This window comes from Lepidochelys kempii, chromosome 5 (genome assembly GCF_965140285.1).
Source record: "Lepidochelys kempii isolate rLepKem1 chromosome 5, rLepKem1.hap1, whole genome shotgun sequence".
Classification (NCBI taxonomy): Eukaryota; Metazoa; Chordata; order Testudines; family Cheloniidae; genus Lepidochelys; species Lepidochelys kempii.
The window spans coordinates 125,228,487-125,242,642 of NC_136384.1; the positions used below are offsets into that span (position 1 = coordinate 125,228,487).

At 54.9% G+C, this 14,156-nt stretch overlaps 1 protein-coding gene across 1 annotated transcript in view; it reads left to right on the top strand.

Annotated features, from left to right (window-relative positions):
* Window positions 1-7,288: 7,288 nt before the first annotated feature.
* The window catches only part of FRMPD1 (FERM and PDZ domain containing 1), a 66,110-nt gene continuing 59,242 nt past the window's right edge, over window positions 7,289-14,156 (top strand). Inside the window, exon 1 of the mRNA XM_073345719.2 lies at window positions 7,289-7,391. The gene's annotated coding sequence lies outside the window, so the exon portion shown is untranslated. The remainder of the gene's footprint in view (window positions 7,392-14,156) is intronic.

Here is a 14,156-nt window from a genome sequence, read left to right on the forward strand (position 1 = left end):
GGGAGGGAAGAAACCGGAGGCTGTGGGTCGGGTTCCCTTGGCCATCGTCCGCCCCAGTGCAGTGGAGTGCAACACCCTGCCCATTGGCGTTCCTGCCGTGAGACCCGCACTTTGCTCTGGGGTCAATGGCTGCACAAGATGCAGGACACCGGGGACTCAGTCCCACGGAGGGTTGTAATCGTTTTCTTGATGCTGTTATGCTGAAAGATGCTAATAGCTGCCAGCCGGGCAGTCTCAGCTGCAAAGCTAATCCCAGACCTTGTGAAAGCCAGTGGATGTGCCGAGCACTCTCCGCCTCAATAGAAGGAGCAACCAAGGCCATTTATGGAACAAAGACAGCTGCAGATAACTGGGGTGTCTGCCCAAACCAAGGCTGCGTGACAGATCAAAGCTAAGCTGTGTGGACTGAGGGGTTTCCTTGGTGGCAAAGGCAAAGGCTAGGAGGTTGGTTGCAGGTTGTGCGTGGTGCGGGGGGAGAGACAGCCAGCAGGAGTTGTGAGCATGACTCTGAGAGGAAGCAGAGAGACAGGGCTTCTTGGGCACAGAGCCTGTGGGAGCGGCAGATGTGGGGATTTCTAAGCCAGGAAACTGCCTACTGCTGTTTGTTTCTGCTGCGTTCAGAGGAACAGGGTTGTGTGCACATTCTTTGTAAACAAGCCAGACTCAACACCAAGAATATACTTGTCTCATATCCCTGATTTCTCCTCCAAATGGAAACAACTGTACAAGGCCCTGAATATTGGCTAACCTCTGGGGGTTTGCAACACAACTTGGACCTTGCCTAGACTAGAGGAAAAGGTGCTTTACCAGTCAAGGTAGCTCAGTGGACCTAGCTTAACTAGACTGAAAACCCTACTCAGCACCAGCGGGGATGCAGGTGGACACCTTCATTTGAACTGCTAATGTTGAGCTTTAACTCCATGTTTATTCTCGCTGAAGGGCAGATGCCAGGAGCTTAAAACAGAGGCTGAAGAGCCGTGCAGGAGTGTCTGTGCATCCTCTGCATCTTAGCACAGACCGTGTATGGGGCGGGCAAGGACAGCCTCCTTGGAGGCTGTAGGTCCATGTTTTGACCCCCACTCATAGATTCTAAGGTCTGAAGGCAAGGCACCATCTCATCTGACCCTGCATAGCACAGGCCAGAAGATTTCACCTGCTGATTCCTGCATCAAGGCCCCGATCCCACAAACACTTAGACAAGTGCTTATGTCAGGAGGAGTGCACTATCATCCCAACATTATTAGTGTCGCCTGATCTGTTGATCGTGTATTAGTTATATTGATTACTTAGGAATACCCAGTTAACACGGTGAGGTTTGGTAGGTTCTGGTCCCAAGATCAGGCTCAGTATTATTAAAATTGAAGTTCCAAGAAGAACCCCAGTGTGCACAGCTGCAACACTCACACTTAGGAGAAACCTTCTGTATTTGGAATTTTAACTTTTAACACACTTAGTAAAGTTACAAACAGTCCAGCCCTGCAAGGGGGATGGGGGATCAGACAGAATGCGCATCTGAGCATCCATATGCTCACACCAGAAGCGTTGTCTTCCTCATCCTCTTCCTCAACACCACCTCCAGCGGTTGGCAGCCTGGCGTCTCTCAAGAGTTACATCTCCCCACAGCACGCAGGCTGGGGTACAACTGTTATCACATGTTACGCGGATGCCACTATGCCTAATGCATGTGCCATAGGGGTTTCTCCCCTCTTCCTTATTTGTATTTCCTCACCCTACTAATGTGGGGGTGCCCTTCTCCCACAGGTTACTAGTCTGTTTGCCTCAAGTTGACTAGCATATACATCAATTAGTTACCATGGCACTCTTGTGGTCAGACAGCTGCGGATGTTCCTAACTTAAAATAACCCCCGCTGGCATAAACTAACATGTTGTGGTTACCTGGCAGCAGTTTTGTCATCCTGGTGTTCTATCGTGTGGCATTTTATGATCTAGGGCTACTCCTAGTTAGCTGCTTATGCCAAGGCTTACCCCTTGTTTAACTAAGCTATTGTTTTATAGGCCTATTGTTCAATTTCATTCCATTTCTGCCTTAACTTATATCTGTGCCTTACCTAGTGAATACCTAGACCTATAGGCTACATTCGACTGAAACAGTCTGTCCGTTAAACCTGCCAAAGGCAGCTACAGGTGATCCTTTAATCAAGGGTTTCTTTCTTAGCCCATTTCTTCTCCTGTTCCCATCAATCACTCCATCATCTAGGCAAGAAAGTCAAAGCAGTTTAAAGAGAGATGAATATTCCCTTCCAGAAACACTGCTTCTGAGTCTTCCAAGGTGAAGGGGGTTGAAATGATTATTAACATAAGGTTATTTCCCACTTTGCCATCCCCCAACCACCTGTCACAGTCTCATTTCCCAGATCCCTGCACCTCACCTTAGAATTCAGCTTTCTGTACAAAATACTGATTTTCCAGAGTTGAAACCGACACCTTTCCCTTTGGGAAGGGCTAGGCCAAGGGTGTGTCTGCCCTGCAGCTGAGAGCAAGCCTCCCAGCCCAGGCACACAGACTTGTGATAGCGGGGCTGGTGCCAAAACTAGCAATGTGGACAGTCTGGCATGGGCAGACACCAAGCACTCAAGCCCACCTGACCCCTAGGCGGCAGAGACCAAACTCCAGCCCGAGGTGGAATGTCGACATTGCTATGATTAGCCCCGCTAGCATGAGCCTGTCTGCCCGGGCTGGGCTGCTCGTTCCAGCTGCAGTCGAGACACACCCGAAGGGAATGACAATCTGTGCTGCAAGATTGGGCCTTAACCTTACATAGCTTAGATGGCAGAGCAAACAGCCTCCAGGGGTAGAAGCTTGGCACAGCCACTTGAAGAGCAGGTAAGTGTCACAGGGGAGCAGGTCCCTACAGGGCCCAGCTTGCCTGCATCAGAGAACAGGTGAGCCTAATACAGCCAATTAAAAGGGGCTGGGCTACATTTGGGCCTATAAGGGGCTGCTAGAGGCCAGGCAGAGGGAGAGAGGAACGGGGCAGGCTGTGCTTGGGGAAGGCAAGCCCTGGTGGAATGGAGTTAATGCCCATGGTGAGCCCCTAGAGCAAAGGGCTAGGTGGTCAGGATAGCAGCACTGGGATTACTGCTCCAGGAACGGAGCAGAGCTGCCTAGAATTGGCAAGCTGCCAGGAGCAGGTGCCAGAGACCCCTGAGGGCACAGAGCAAGGGCAATCCCACACTTACAGCACTGCAGCCATGTTGTTCTCTTACCGGGTGAAAGAGAATACACCTGCTTGGAAAGGGTCTGCCTATGCTGGAGTTGGACACCCGGGGCTGATCTGTGCCAGTTGACTCGGGCTAAGGGGCTGTTTAGCTGTGGTGTAGAGGTCTGGGCTGGCACCTGGATGCTAGAACCCTGCAAGGTGCCAGGGTTCCAGAGCTCGGGCTGCAGCCTGCGCCTGTCTACAGCCGGCACAGGCCAGCTGCGGGTGTCTAACTGCAGTGTAGACGGGCCAAAGGAGACTGGCTGTGCCAGCACATACTTGGCCATGGGTTGCGGGGGAGAAGCCCTCCCTGGTTACAGTAATGTTTTGGAGAAGAGGGACCTCTGACAAAATTGAAAAGACTTTAGAAAACTTTGATTGCTCCCTGGTGGATGAAAATTGAGATACTCTTCGCCTTTCCTTAACCTCCCATTCCTTCTTTCTACCTTCCTGGCTGCCTTTTTGTTCTCTGCTTTCTTAAAATAGCTCTTTATATGCAAAAGTCCAATCTTTATTTATTTTCCCTTTTTAAGTAAACGGCAGTGCCCTGCCGTGGAAGTGAGTTGGCTCACCTAAGTGTTTCCATTCCAAGGGCCATGTTCCTTAAACATCTTGTTCCACAGGGGGAACCTCCTGTTGACTTCACGGGGGCTTGCTGCAGGCCCGGCTCTCAGGATCAGGGCCTTTGAGCTTGTCTACATGAGGAAGTTATTCTGGAATAAGGCTGCTGTGAAGTTAAAGTGCTACCACTAATCCAGAAAAGTGCATTCACGTGGGGAATTATTCTGGAATAGCCATAGCAGGCTAGTTATTCCAGAAAAGTTACACTGGCCAGTTGCCCCATGTAGACAAAATGAAATGTCCCTGAAGGGATGTAACTTCTGTTGCACTTTTGATAACTATCTCCCACTGCTGTAGATGACCAGTGGGGGCCAGGCACAGGGGCTGGTGTCTAACTTGTATGTAGTTACAAGTGAACCCAGCCCTGCCTCATCCAACCAGCCACGAAGCAAGAGCTCTGCAGGGAAATGGGGGGAGGGGGGAAAAATCACCTCAGAAAGGGCCTGACACAAGCCCACAGAGGTCCAGGAAGGTCAGGGAGGTGGGAAAGTGGAGGGGGAAGAGGTAAGGGAGGGGGCTGAATAGGAGGAAAAGGGGATGACGGGGAAAGGGATAGTGTATGAGAGAGCAGCCCTGGAGGGTGAGATAGGTAAGAACATTGGCATGACTTACATGGGGTAGGGGGCACCCTTCACAGTAGGGAGCTGTGGGGCAAGGGAGGAGAAGAATGTAGGGGGAGTCCGTGAAACGGGGCAGAGGAGCTAAGGGCACTGGGCGTCACTGCAGCATTGCCAGCCCCAACACTCAAATATCATGAGATTTGCTTAAAAATCATGGAGTGGGGGGGATTAATTATCTTTCTGGTTGTTTTCTTCCAGGTCCTGGGCCTTTCCAGGTGCCTGGGTCACATATCTGAGGTTTTCACCCCAAACAGGAAGGGTGGGGACTGATTTTTGTATAAGTGACAGCTGAAATCCCCAGGACTCCAGCAGCTGGGGCTTTACAGAAACTACCAAACAGTGGGAGATTTGTGATAAAACTGCAAGAGCTAGTAAGGCTGGCACTGCCCAGGGGCTGGGGGGACAGAGCGAAGGCTCAGGAGCAGGTGAGAGTTTGGAGTGAAGGTGAGGGGCTGTGGACCTCAGAGGAGCCCAGGACTGGGGTGGCAGCTGCAAGGGGAGAGGGAGTAAAAGTTTAGGGTTCCTAGGAGCAGGAGGGGTGTGGGGGTCAGTATGGAGTGGGGGGGGCAGTTGGCTGCACTACACTCAGGGAAGGATGGGGAGCAGAGAGGGGTTGGTGACAAATTAGGGTTGGAGGATAGGAGGGTGCTCCAGGCTCTGGGGTGGGGGTCTGGGTTGGAAGGAGCATGGGGAGGGGGGGATAGGAGGTTGACCCAGGCTCAGAGAGTGGTCTGGGTAGGGGAGATAGGAGGGTACCCCAGGCTCTGATGGGCTCTGAGTTGGAAGAAGCATGGGGGAGAGGTAGGAGGGTGCCCCTGGCTTACAGAGGAGTTGGGTTTTGTGGGGGTGTGGCTGCACTAAGCTTGGGGAAGGGTCAGGTTGGGGACCGGAGGAGTGGGCCACCCCAGGCTTGGGGGCATGGGATGGGGGAGGCACCCAGCTGCCCCACGCTTGTGGGGGGAGAGGGGGCCTACCCTAGGAAGTTGGGTTGAGACTGGGTTAACCATGGCTCCCAGCTTGGGGCCTGTTCGGACTGCCCCAGGTTCAGGGAGTGGGGTTGGGGCTGACCCAGCCGGGGGGGGCAGGTTTAGGAAGGGGGTGGCTGCCCCAGGTTCAGGGAGCGGGGTTGGGGCTGACCCAGCCGGAGGGGGGTGGGACTGGTTTAGGGATGGCGTGGCTGCCCCAGGCTCAGGATAGCAGGTTTGGGACCGGCCCGGGATGTGCCCCAGGGAGGTTGGGGACACCTCCCCAGGCTGGGGGGAGGACCCAGGTTGGGAGGCTGCCCTGGGGGGCTGTCCCACTCCCAGGATGGGGGGACACCCCAGTTGGGAGTCTGCCCTGGGGGGCTGTCCCACTCCCAGGCTGGGGGGGGGACCCGGGAGGCTGCCCTGGGGGGGTGTCCCAATCCCAGGCTGGGAGGTCGGGGCCAAGGGGCTGTACCAGGCTGGGCGGGCTTTCCCGGGGCAGGGCAGCGGGGTTGGGAGGGCTCCAGGCGGGAGGGAATGGGGTGCAGCCGAAGGGAGGGGCTGTACCAGGCTGTGGGGGGCTGTCCCGGGGCAGGGGAGCGGGGTTGGGGAGTTCTCCAGGCTCGAGGGAACAGGGTGCAGCTGGGGGGGAGGGGCTGTACCAGGCTGGGGGGCTGTCCCGAGGTGGGGGAGCAGGATGGGGGGTTCTCCAGGCGCGAGGGAGCGGGGGGGGGGCTGTACCAGGCTGAGGGGCTGTCTTGGAGTGGGGTTGGGGGGGTTCTCCAGGCAGGAGGGAACAGGGGGGAGGCTGTACCAGACTAGGGAGCTGTCCCGGGGCGGGGGGGGGAGTTCTCCAGGCGAGAGGGAGCGGGGTGGGGCTGGGTGGGGCTGTCCCGGAGCCGGGGGGGGGTTCTCCAGTCGGCAGGGAGCGGGGTGGGGCCGGGGGGGGCTGTGCCAGGCTGGGGGGCTGTCCCGGGGCGGGGGGGGGGCTCTCCAGGCGAGAGGGAGCTGGGTGGGGCCGGGGGGGCTGTGCCAGGCTGGGGGGCTGTCCCGGGGCGGGGGGGGGGGTTCTCCAGGCGAGAGGGAGCTGGGTGGGGCCGGGGGGGGCTGTGCCAGGCTGGGGGGCTGTCCCGGGGCAGGGGGGGGTTCTCCAGGCGAGAGGGAGCTGGGTGGGGCCGGGGGGGGCTGTGCCAGGCTGGGGGGCTGTCCCGGGGCGGGGGGGGTTCTCCAGGCGAGAGGGAGCGGGGTGGGGCTGGGGGGAGCTGTCCTGGGGCGGGGGGGGTTCTCCAGGCGAGAGGGAGCTGGGGGGGGCCGGGGGGGGCTGTGCCAGGCTGGGGGGCTGTCCCGGGGCGGGGGGGGGTTCTCCAGGCGAGAGGGAGCTGGGTGGGGCCGGGGGGGGCTGTGCCAGGCTGGGGGGCTGTCCCGGGGCGGGGGGGGGGTTCTTCAGGCGAGAAGGAGCTGGGTGGGGCCGGGGGAGGCTGTGCCAGGCTGGGGGGCTGTCCCGGGGCGGGGGGGGTTCTCCAGGCGAGAGGGAGCGGGGGGGGGGCCGGGGGAGGCTGTGCCAGGCTGGGGGGCTGTCCCGGGGCGGGGGGGGGTTCTCCAGGCGAGAGGGAGCGGGGTGGGGCTGTCCCGGAGCCGGGGGGGTTCTCCAGTCGGCAGGGAGCGGGGTGGGGCCGGGGGGGGCTGTGCCAGGCTGGGGGGCTGTCCCGGGGCGGGGGGGGCTCTCCAGTCGGCAGGGAGCGGGGTGGGGCCGGGGGAGGCTGTGCCAGGCTGGGGGGCTGTCCCGGGGCGGGGGGGGGTTCTCCAGGCGAGAGGGGGCCGGGGGGGGGGCTGTGCCAGACTGGGCGGGGCCCGCTGGGAGCCCCGCCCCCGGGCCGAGCTCCGCCAGCCCGGGGCACAGGCTGCACCTGCCCCGCCGCCCGCAGGCTCCGCTCGCCGCTCGCCGCCGCGCTGCCGGCCCCCCGGGTAAGGCGCGCCCTGCGCGGGCAGGGGATGCCGGCTCGGGGCCGGGGAGCCCGGCTGTCCCGGGGGGCTTGGATCAGCCGGGGCGAGCTAAGCCACATGCGCTGGGGGGCGATCCCGTCTCCCGTGCTTCCCTTCGGAAGGCGGCTCCGGGTGTCCGGCGCGGTCCTTGTCCTCCGCCCCGCCGGCGGCCGGCCCCAGGGGGGTCTCCGCCCGGGAGCGCCGCCGCGGGGGAGAAGAGCCAAGGGAGACGCCCCCAGGGAAATGCCGGGGTGGGGCGGGCTGGCCGGTCCGCCGGCCTCCCGGTGGGGCAGTGGGTGAATCGTGGCACGGCCGCCCCGCGGGGTTGGTTTTCCCTCCTCCAGACTCCGCTGGGCGACTAGAGCAAACCGACCGCGTTGTTAGCTGTCGCCCTGCCTTTCGGCCTGATCCTTAACTCCCCTTCTCGGGGCCCGCTTCTGCCCTCAAAGACAGGGGCCGGGGGCAACTCCTGGCGGTGACCGTGTGGCTCTCGCCCTATTCCCAAAGGGGGGGTTTTACCCCCCTCAGGAACTTGGTGGCAGCATCGTTCTGGCTGTGCGTTTCGGCACAGGATGGCGAAGAATAAGGTGCATGTCTCGCCGTCTACAGAGCAGCCCTCTTCTGGCTCCGGGACAATCCCATAATTCATACCCTCTTTTGCCAGCGTTCAGCAGGACTGCAATGGGATGTATAAATCTTTCTAAATGGACTCCCTTCCGGTAGAGCAGCGTCTCCACTAGCCTCCTGGTATCAGACTCATGCCAATGTGAGAGAGAGCTGCTGAAAAAAAGTTATTTCCCCTCTGAAGAGGTCTGTGTGTAAGTAGCAGGGTGTGTGTAACCACTGTGCAGACAGTACGCAGGGCCCAATCCTGAGGGGTCCAGAGCCTCAAAGGTATTTGTGTGCCTAACTCCCATTGAAATCAGAGGACACATAATTTGGACAAGAGCCGAGAACAATTGCCTGCATAGTGGTGCCCATGTTGCTTGTTTGGCTCTTGCATCTTGTGAAACTTCTAGAGTTCGCTCCTACCCAGTTTCTGTTCAGACCCTATTTTGCTGTAGATCCCTCCCTCCTGCTTATTACAATGATCTCCTCATGTATTGACCTCGTCTGGTTCAGCATCTTGGCAAACAACCACTCCTGACATGCAGGAGGCTGGTTTCAAAGAGGGAGCTGGTTGTATTCAGCGTTCCAGTGGATAAACGGTGGCTTATGTATGTATTTAGAGTTTCCAAAGTGATTATTTCTGGCTATGGAAGGCATTTTGGAGTCGCTTCAGTCCATTCTGAGCAAAACCTGCTAACGCTTCTTGAAAAACATCTAGCAAATTGCTTTGCTAATCCTGCTACACCAAGCTTCTGTAAGTCAGGGGAAAGAACTCCTTCCCCCCACCCCACCCCCTCGATATTAGTGAGCTTTGGGTCAGAGAAAGCTGGATGCATTTATGAATGGGATGTATGACGGGGTTGCTTATGATGGTGCAGGCAGGGCTTGGCAGCTTTGGGGCCCTCTGCTAGTTTGTGTCTTATGTTCTGAAAATCTCATGCTTTAGGGCTTCAGATAGGCACCTGCAGGAACTTTTTTTGCTCTCAGTGTATTCTGGGGCTTGAGGGCAGGGGGTCTGTGTCCTTCCTCTGAAGCATCGTGGCTGGAGAGGGGACACGGGACAGGGCTCTGAGGGGGCACAAAACATTCTCTCTCTCTCTCAGGTGCTTGGCTGGTTTTCCAGGGTCTAACTGATCGCCATATATGGGGTCGGGCAGGAATTTTCTCTGGGGTTAGATTGGGTTTTTTTCACCTTCCTCTAAAGCATGGGGTGCAGGCCACTTGCTGGGATTATCTCAGTATATCTCACCTAATTTCTCTGCCATGGCAGGGCCTTGGGCACTGGTGCACCTCAGACCCTCCTAGTCTCTGTTTGTGGCACATAATAGTCTAGTATCCGCGGGGCTGTATGACTTTGGTCTAATTTTGTTTGTTGGATTTAGTGTGCAGGTGCTGGATGGTGTTGGTGGCTGGATGATCCGGTGGGGCCTTCTGGCCTTAACCTCTCTGAGCCCCACAAACAGTGAAAGGGTAAAGACTGAGATTTTGCAGTAAGAGCCAACTGTCTAACAAGAGTCCAACGTTCCCAGATATTTGGGTTTTGATCTGATGTCCCATCGTCACGTCTCATCCAAAAATAGCCCCTGGCTACACAGCAGCCTCCTTCTGCTGTGTCTGAGTGAAATGTTATTGACCTTGAATGTGAGAAGCTTTCTTTTCAGTGAAGTGCTTTGAGTTAGATGGCTCCTGGCATGATTTCTCTCTGATGTCACTGGGCCACACTGAGCCCTGCCTAGGGAAAAGCCTACAAGAGACCAACGAACTCCAGGAGAGGGACTTACATGATTTAAAGGAAAAATAGGAGATGGAGAAAAATCTCCGCAAGTTCTTGTACATGGAGGTTGGAGTGACTGTTGTCATTTGGATGATGTGTGCTCTGGACTGAAGATTGCTAGACTAGGCCACCTCAGCTGGGATGGTTGTTGGCTCCAGGCCTGAGACTCCCTGCGGGTTAAAGAAGGTGAAGCGGGAAGGTGAGGTCTGCAGGAATGGTCATGAATAAGGTTTATAGTACTTGAGTCGCAATGGTTAGCAAGGACACAGAGCTCTATAATGGGGATGGTGGTATCTGTTCAGTTTGTGATGGCAATGAAAACCTCCCGGAGGTTCCCCTTGAGTAGCAGGGTTTGCATCTCCCTTCCCATGCACACGGAATGAGCACGGGGTCTTGGGGGAATCATGATAGGCAGTTGCGTATGGCTCAACGCTGCTTCCTGACGGCCACTGGTCCATGACTCCCTTGTTGGGGATGGGGGCTCACTGCACTGAGAAGGAAAGCTCTCAGGCTATTGCTGACGGAGGGCCTGATCCTGTGACCGCCGCGCTTGTGGCTACAGCCTGGGGATTGAATTGGGGATTTCCAGAGCTAAAAGCATGAGCTGCTGCAGCTTGAGGTGAGGAGCCAGAGCTTCCTAGTCGCATCCTTTGTGGGTGACCCTGGCATGTGCGTAACTTGGTGCGCATGAGCCGTTCCATTGCAGTGAGTGGCTGCAGCAGCAGGGTCAGTCAGTGCTACCTAAGGCAGCGCATCCCTCTGGGGTTAGCAGAAGGGCAATGCCTCGGCAACAGGTTCTCTTCCTCCCCAGCTCTGCCCGTTCCCTGGCAGCAGGTTCCAATCCCTGTGAAAAGGCTTCTGTGCCAAAACGAGAGGGGTCCTGATGCTGCAGTCTTCACTTACATAACGTCCTCATTGACATCAGTGGTGGCCGTACCCAAACGGGGACTAATGCCTACTCCACCTTCCCTTTCCCAAGCCAGCAGCCCCACTGTGAAACTGACCTGACAGGGAGCAGATTAACCCCTGCACTTAGCACCCCTGGTGGTACTGAAACTGACCAGGATCCTGTGGTAAAGTGATGAGCAGAGGCAGACAATGGAGGGATTTGTCGGTGTGGGGGGAAGACTCAAGCTAAGAGCGGATGTCTCCACACCCAGTGTCCCAGCAGCAAGGAGGCTAGGAGAAGAGGAGAGGATGCGTCCATTCTCACATGAGCTGGGAGGGTCTGGTGGGGGGTGAAAGAAGGCAGAAGACCTTCTAGCAGCCACAGGACGTTTGGGCTGGTGGGGAAAGGTCAGATTGCACAGTCACAAACTGTGTCAGCCAGAGGCCGATATTCATTGGTCCCTTCTGGCCTTGGAACCTGGGCGATCATCTAGTCTGAGTGCTTGAAGAACGCAGGCCAGGGAACTGCCCCACAATCGTTCCCACAGCAGGTCTGTTAGAAAAACTTCCAGCCTTGATTTTAAAATGGATTCTCCACCACTGACCACCTTGGCCCTTGGTACATTGTTCCCGTGCCTAATTATTCTCAACATGTAAAAACAATTTACACCTTATCAGAGAGAGGTGCCCTTGAGCAGAAGCCACCACAGCTGGGGGAAGCTGAACTTCTCACTTGGAGCTGGCTGGTAGGGACGTCCCATCCTGCATGTTTCAGCCTCTGGTGAGTCGGGGTCTAGGTAATGGTTCCAAGTTGCATACTGTTGAATTTGTCCAGGATTTTGCACCCCAGGGATTCTAGCAAACTATCTGCTGGAATTCTTACTAAGCAATCTTCTAGCAAGAGGAGTGTAAATGCAGGGCTAGAAAATGACATACCGTAATGCTGAAAAGAGGGTGACATTTTCAAAGCTCCAGAGGAGCCAGGAGGCTGTCCGTGAAATGGCTCCACGTGGAACTGCAATGACAATGCTTTTCAGGTGTGTTTAATTTTCCTTGCCGTGTTTGCTTTTCTTGTTGACAAGCAATTACATTTGACAAGAGTTTGTGTGGTGAGAAATTACAACAGGCATAATTTTCCCACTCAGTGAAATCCCAGCAAAAGATCAAAATCTTTCAGAGGCCTGGTGGAACCTGTTACAATGTATGCCCCCAATCCTGTACACACTCATGCATGTGAGCAAATTGACTCATCCTCTGAAACTGAACGGGACTACTCATGCGAGTAAAGCTACTCATGTGTGAAAGTGCATGCAGGATCGGGGCCTCTACCAGCACACAAAGGGCGGCAGAAATGAGTGGGGCTTTGCATAGCATCCATTTGTGCTGCACAAATGGAAAGTGGCCTGGAAATGCTGCTGATAGACCCTGTACTGAGCAGGTGCTGCCTGGCATTGCTGTGTTATGCAAGGGAGGCATGAGGGAGAGAACCAACTGCAGCCAGGGAAGATTGCTAGCATGTCTCAGCAAGGACGGTTATTAAGGAAAGGTGAGTTAGGAAGGGGAAGAACTCCAGAATGCTCTGTACTGTACACTCACTGTTCTTGTCCAGAAAGATATTGTTGCAGGAATTCAGGTTTCCATCACATTTGCGCACTGGGATATTTTTAGAAGTGAAAGCTATTTAGAAGGAAACTTATTGATTCCCCTCTCCTCCCCCCACCTTGACCATTTTGTTTATAATTTTCTACATTTTTGTCTGTAATGGACCCTGAGTGCAGCTATTCTCAAGTCACCCGTTCTCGTGTTCTCTTTGGGGTCTAAATATATTAGCTAGCCTAGGATGTGGCTTTTGCTGAAGTGATTACTCGGTTCCAGAATTCTTAGCACACTGTGTCCCTAGCCTTGTATTGTAAAACTACTTTAGTCATTAAATACCTCAAGTCTTGACTCTGTTGTGTCAGAGTGAAAGGTCTGATGGGATGGGTCAGACATATGAAAAGCAGAGCAAAGGCTAGGAGGTACCTGCAGACAGACTTGGACAGGAATAGGCTAATTCAGTTTAATTTAATTTTACTGAGACTTTGAGAAAGAGATGCACTTTTCAAATGCTGTCAATTTCTCTTCAATCCCATCAGTTGTAAGGACTTTTTTTTCTGGGTTTATACTGTGCTTTTCACATTTCCACTTCTAGTTCTGTAGACTTTTAGGGCCAGACATGAGTCTTCTGACCTCTTGCATTAGAACAGAGAATTTCACCTAGTAGTTTCCTGCAAAAAGCCTAGATGACCAGTCTTAATTGAAAGGTACCAAGTGATGGAGAATCCATTACATCCCTAGGTGAGTCTGTGGGTTGTTCCAATGGTTAATTACTAGGGCCCTATCAAATTCACAGTCCATTTTGGTCAATTTCATGGTCGTAGGGTTTTAAAAATAGTAAATTTCATGATTTCATCTATTTAAATCTGAAATGTCACCATGTTGTAATTGTAGGGGTCCTAACCCAAAAAGGAGTTGGGGGGAGGAGGAGTTGCAGTACTGCTACCCTTACTTCTGCACTGCTGCTGGCAGCCTTCAGAGCTGGGCAGCGGAAGAGCGGTGGCTGCTGGCTGGGAGCCCAGCTCTGAAGGCAGAGCCCCCGCCAGCCGCAGCACAGAAGTAAGGATGTAAGAAGCAAGAGCTGGGCCTTTAGTCAGCAGCTGCTGCTTTCCGGTCGCCCAGCTCTGAAGGCAGCACAGAAGTAAGGGTGCCAATACCACAATCCTCCTTAACATAACCTTGTGACCCCCTGAAACTCCCTTTTGGGTCAGGACGCTGAATATGAGAAACTCTGGTCTCTTCATGAAATTGGTTTAGTATAGGGTAAAAGCACACAAGACCAGATTTCATGGTCCATGACACGTTTTTCATGGCCACGAATTTGTAGGGCCCTATTACTTACCCTCCCTGTTTTTTAAAAAAATAAGTGTGTGCCTCATTTCCAGTTAGACCTTGGACTCCAGCTTCCAGCCAGTTCACGCTCAGTAATTCAGTATTTGGGGACAGCCTGCCGTAGTAACATGTGCATGTTTCACTGTTTGCAAGTGTGTGACCGTTCTGGGCAGGGATCTGTAGCAGTTTAGCTTTTCATGCACAGTGGATTCATGGGGGGTCTCCAAGTAAATGTGAGTATGAAGTGTGGTGCTGCCCTATAAATGCCCTTACCTAAATGGCGTGGTGGGGTTCGCTATAAATGGTCATGAATTGCGCTGTCTGATTTCCTGGGTTTGCAAGTTAAAAAGGTGTCTTTCTAGCTGGCAGCCCCACAAATTAGCCTGAGCACTGAAAGTGAAGCTGGGACCTCCCCTTCAGCGTGGGAGAGGTTCTGCATGGCAGGCTAGGCCTCCTGCTACACCTGTGCAGCCCCATTGCCTTCAGTTCATGTTGCCGGTGACACGTGCAAATCCATCCAAGGCTAGACAGGTTACACCGGTGCCTCT